Below are 5,514 nucleotides of genomic sequence, written 5' to 3'. Positions count from 1 at the left end.
CCCCACCCCGGCCTGTCCCTGTGCCAGCTCCCCACCCCTGCACCTTAAAACGCAAGCCTGCAGAGCTAGCACTCCGCCCTAGCGGTCCTTAGGTAAATCCGTGCCTGGATTCCCCAACCATGACTCAGAAGAGGGACAATGACCCCGCAGTCAATCTTTGTGCTGTTCTGATTTTTTTTTTTTTGAATCCAGAAGCTGAGGGACGTGGTCTTTCTGGCCTCTCTCCCAAGTTCTTGGTCTACCCACCTGGGAGCATGGCCTTTGTGGGGGTTGCCTAACCCGGGAGAGGGCAGCAGAGGCCCTGAGCACGAGGGCAGGCCCACCTGGGACCCTCAGATTCCACCTGGTGCACATCAAGAGGTTGGAAAGTCAAGAACTTGGAGGGACTGGAGTGGTCCCCAAGCTCAGGCCTCTTCCTAGATATGGAGGTCACAGCATGGCCGCATGCAGCCTGCCTAAGATATAAGAACAAACATTCGTTGAGTAAACGGTACCTATCTCTCTTGGGGTTCTAGGCGCAATGGCACTCCTAAAGTTAAGAGCTGACTGCATCTGACTTTCCCTAAACGGGCACTCAGGACCTGGCATTGTGTTCAACAGAGCATAAGATGGTGAAAACTCATGGCCGCTGCCTTCACAGTTAATGGGAAGGAAGAGTTGGTCCATAACACTTTCCTTACTGAAGCCTGATAAAAAGCAGGTGTCAGTAGAGGCTCTGATCCCACATGGCAGGGGTGGGGAGATGCGTGTACCCACAGTGTGTGTGTGTGCCTAAAAAAAAGCCTAGGCAGGTGGAGGAACTGAGGTACACCAGGTGTCACTTAAGCAAGGAAAAAAGAGGGGAGAGGGGCTGGGCAGATCCAGGGGCTTAGATTTTTGTTGTTTTAGTCGTTTAAAATGTATTTTGTTTATGTGTGTGCACATGCACAAGAGAGCAGAAGAGGGATCCAGACCCTCTGGAGCTGGAGTTGCCTGACATGGATGCTGGGTTCCCAGCAAGTCTAAAAGAGCAGCTCTTAACTGCTGAGCCATCTCTACGCGCGCGCGCGCGTGCGCGCGCGCGCGCGCACACACACACACACACACACACGCACGCACGCACACACACACACACATCCCTGCACTAGGTCTCATGTAGCCTAGGCTGGTTTTGAATTCTATATGTAGCAGAGGCTGGTCTTGAACTCCCAGTCATCTCCCAACTGCTGTGATTACAGGGTTTACCACTAAGCTCTACCAGTTTAGATTTCATTCTAAGTTGACAAGCAAAGGAGGCTGAATAAGAATGGGTTGGAGGGGACAAGAGAAGAGGTTGGCAACCAGATAAAAGCAAATGTGAAAGTGATTTTGTTTATTGTGTGTGTTAAGCCACATGGTTCATGTTGAGATCAACATTTGGGAGTCAGTTCTCTTTCCACCATGTGTGTTCAGGGTCAAACTCAGGTTGTCAAGTTTGGCATCGAGCACCTTTATCCACTGAGCCATCTTGCAGATCTCCTTTAGAAAATGGTTCCTTGGGCCGGGCGTTGGTGGCGCACGCCTTTATTCCCAGCACTCGGGAGGCAGAGGCAGGCGGATCTCTGTGAGTTCGAGGCCAGGCTGGACTGACAGCCTCCAAAACAGAGAAACCCTGTCTCGTAAAACCAAAAAAAAAAGAAAAAAGAAAAAGAAAATGGTTCCTTGACCTGAGTTCCGTTCCCAGCAACCACATGGTGGTTCACTACCATCGGTCATGAGATCTGGTGCCCTCTTCTGGCTTTCAGGCATGCATGCAGGCAGAACACTGTATACATAATAAATAAATATATATGTATATATATATTTGGTTTTTATGAGACAGGGTTTCTTTGTATTGTCTGTATTGTTTTGGAGGCTGTCGGTCCAGCCTGGCCTCGAACTCACAGAGATCCGCCTGCCTCTGCCTCCCGAGTGCTGGGATTAAAGGTGTGCGCCACCACCGCCCGGCGATAATAAATAAATATTAAAAAACAAATTTAGTATAAAATTTTTTAAATATTTTATTTATTTATTATGTATGCAGTCTTCTGCCTGCCTGCCAGCAGAGGGCATCATATCTCATTCAGGGTGGTTGTGAGCCACGATGTGTTTGCTTGGAATTGAACTCAGGACCTCTGGAAGAACAGTCAGTGCTCTTAACCTCTGAGCCATCTCTCCAGCCCTTAGTATAAAAATTTTAAGAAGAAAAAAATGGTACCTTAAATGGTTCTGGATCTTAAACATCCTGAAAAAAACCCCGCAAAAATAAAAATAAAAATAAAATTAAGAGATCAGTGGTTACCAGAAGGTGAGACTAGAGGGATAACTGGGTGGATCACAAGGAATTTTCAAGGCTGGGAAGTGAGTCTGAGTTGTGGTGGATAAATGACACTGTGTCTGTGAACCCACAGACCAGCAACACTAAGGAGGAACCTGATGGTGAACTGTGTGCCTTAGTTAGTAACATTGTGTCTATACTGCTTCAGCAATTGTAACAAGCTGAGCACAGTAATGTGAAATGATGATTTTTGTTAAGATATAGTCTTGTTCTGTAGCTCAAATTCATCTTGAATTCGTGGTCCTCCTGCTACAGCCACAAGACTGTGGTTCAGTTTCCAGTACTCACATGAATACTTGCAACCATCTGTAACTCCAGTTCCTGGATTCCAAAGTCCTCTTCTGGCCTCTGGGGGCACTGCCCCAAGTGGTGCACATACATAGACATATGCAAACAGCCCTTCATTAAAACAAATATTTAAATTAATGGGGCTGGGGATGTAGCTCAATATGAGTACAGTACTTGCCTAACATACAGGAAGCCCTCCGTTCAATGTCCAGAACTGTTTAAACTGCTTGGTGGTGTATTCCTTTTGTTCCAACACCTAGGAGGTAGAAGCAGGAGGATCAGGAATTCAAGTAATTTGCAACTACACAGCAAGTTTGAAGCTTTAGGATCCTGTCTCAAAGAAAAAAAAGCCTACTAGAGATGAGCCTTGGGTTTGGTGTCCCCCCTCTCCCCAGCAGGAAGAAAGGTAGGGAGGAAACAAAGGACAGATGTCTTAGTTGCTTTTTTGTTGCATGCTAAGACATCATGGCCAAGCAACTTAGAGAAGTAGCAGTTTATGGGGGCTTATGGTTTCAGGGGGTGAGTCAATGGCCACCATGGTGGGGACCATGGCAGAGGCAGCGAGGCATAGCATAGGAGCAGTAGCTGAGAACTGCACTTGTTTGAAACCTCAAAGCCCATCCCTAGTGAAACACCGCCTCTAGCAAGGCCACACACCCTAACTCTTCCCAAACAATTCCACCAACTGGAGACCAACTATTCAAACATATATAAAACTATCAGGGTCATTTTCATTCAAACAATCATGATGGCACTGGGGAAAATTCTAGAAAATTCACACGACTTTAGTGTTGCATGGTGAGGTAACTATTGGGTTGAAAAGGATGAGAGAGAGACATTGCCAAGGGCCTTGAGGAAACTTCTTTGGGGGGTGGTGATGGAGGATGTTCTTCTGTATGTATGTTTCTCTTATTTTGGTCAGCCACCAAGCCTGACAACCTGAGTTTAACTCCTGGAATGCACAGGGTAGAAGAAGACACGTGGCTCTCATGCATTTCCCTCTGCCCTCTACCTAAGGGTTGGGTCACATGATGTTTTATTCTCTTACCTTGCTTGTTGACACAGTTCTTTCTATGATCAGAACCACCCAAACAGCCCTGGATCCGACCCTAAGAGGACAAATGTGGATGAGGGAAGTCCTAGTTACCCAACAACGTTAAAGGACGGGACAGAGACATCTGGTCATCTCAGGAGGGCTCTCAGTCAATACTGGAGACTCTGGTTTATTCCAGAATCATCTTAAATAACTTTCCAAAAGTGGGGGTACTGACAGAAGACATCTATTATCATGTATAGGACTGATATCAAATATTTCCTCTAATCCTCGAGACAATCCGAGGCAGCACTTACTCACTAGCCTTCAGGGTCGGAATAGGTTTGCCTAGTGCCTAGGTCTTTTGTTACACAAACTAGGAGCCATTCCCCACCATGGCCCAGCCATCTGGAGGTAACCAACTGACATCTAAAAGACAATGGCAGTACTGAGCTCCTAGAATTCTGTGGCTAAGCTGAGGCTTTTCTGAAATATTACATTTGGCCTCCCCCCCTGACAGTTACACAGAGAAATCCTGTCTCAGAAGATCAACAACGACAATTAAAAAAAAAGTCTCCATAAGACTGCCCTGTAGGCAAATCTCTGGGATATACTGTCTTGATTAATGATTGATGTAGTAGGGCTCAGCTCACCATGGGCAGGGCCACCCCTGGGGCGTCCACTGGTGGCGCTGGGGTGTAAAAGAGGGCAGGGTGAGCAGGCTAGGAGGACAAGCCAATAAGCAGCATTCCTCCACGTTCTCTGTTTCAGTTCCTGCTTAGAGCTCTACCCTTTCAGGCTGGACTGTGATCGAGAAGTGTACACTAAAATAAACCCTTTGCTCCCCTAATTGCTTTTGGTCATAGTACTTATCACCGCAGTAGAAACCCTAACTGAGACACTGGATTACTACACATTTAGGGATTCCTGCAACCCTCACCAGATTAGAGAATGTGGCAATGGCATTGTGCTTCCTACCAGTTCATTAAGAAAGAAACTGCTGGGGCCGGGCGGTGGTGGTGCACGCCTTTAATCCCAGCACTCGGGAGGCAGAGGCAGGCGGATCTCTGTGAGTTCGAGGCCAGGCTGGACTGACAGCCTCCAAAACAATACAGAGAAACCCTGTCTCGTAAAACCAAAAAAAATAAATAAATAAAAAAGAAAGAAAAGAAAAGAGAGAGAGAGAAAGAAACGGCTGGCTGGGCAGTGGTGGCGCACGCCTTTAATCCCAGCACACCTTGTCTTGTCCTGCATGTCTCTGCTGTTTGGCTATCACTGAGCAGTTTCCTCCTTTCATTTTTTGTTTTTGTTTTTTTAGATGGGGTTTCTTTGTGTAGCTTTGTAGACCAGGCTGGCCTCGTACTCACCGAGATCAGCCTGCTTCTGTCTCCCGAGTGCTGGGATTAAAGGCGAGCGCCACCAACGCCGCTCCCAGAGGGGTCTTTCTAAGGAGCAACCCTGTCCCTGTCACCTCATTAGCATGAATTCCAATGCTCCCCGAATGAATAACTCAAGGACTTCTGTGAAAGACAAATTCTATCACACAGAATATTTTGTGGGTCTCAGGAGCTGTGTGTTGGGAACAGGGTCAGAGGCCAATATATGTACATCTGATGCACACATAAACACACATATATATGACTGTTTATATTTTTTTTCTAGAGGAGGCCATAAGAAGTTCAGGAGAGGCCATTGAGATGGCCCAATAGATAAAATCATTTTCTGTAAAAGCCATCCAATGTCTTCAAGTTCTGGAACCAGTGGTGGAAGAAGAGAACCAACTCCTGAAAGTTGTCCTCTGATTTCCACATGAGCTCTGTAACACACAGGCACACAGGCACACAGGCACACAGGCACA

The sequence above is a fragment of the Mesocricetus auratus genome, unplaced genomic scaffold, assembly GCF_017639785.1.
Source record: "Mesocricetus auratus isolate SY011 unplaced genomic scaffold, BCM_Maur_2.0 Super-Scaffold_4256, whole genome shotgun sequence".
NCBI classification, from domain to species: Eukaryota; Metazoa; Chordata; class Mammalia; order Rodentia; family Cricetidae; genus Mesocricetus; species Mesocricetus auratus.
Note: the sequence above shows the minus strand (reverse complement) of the source record.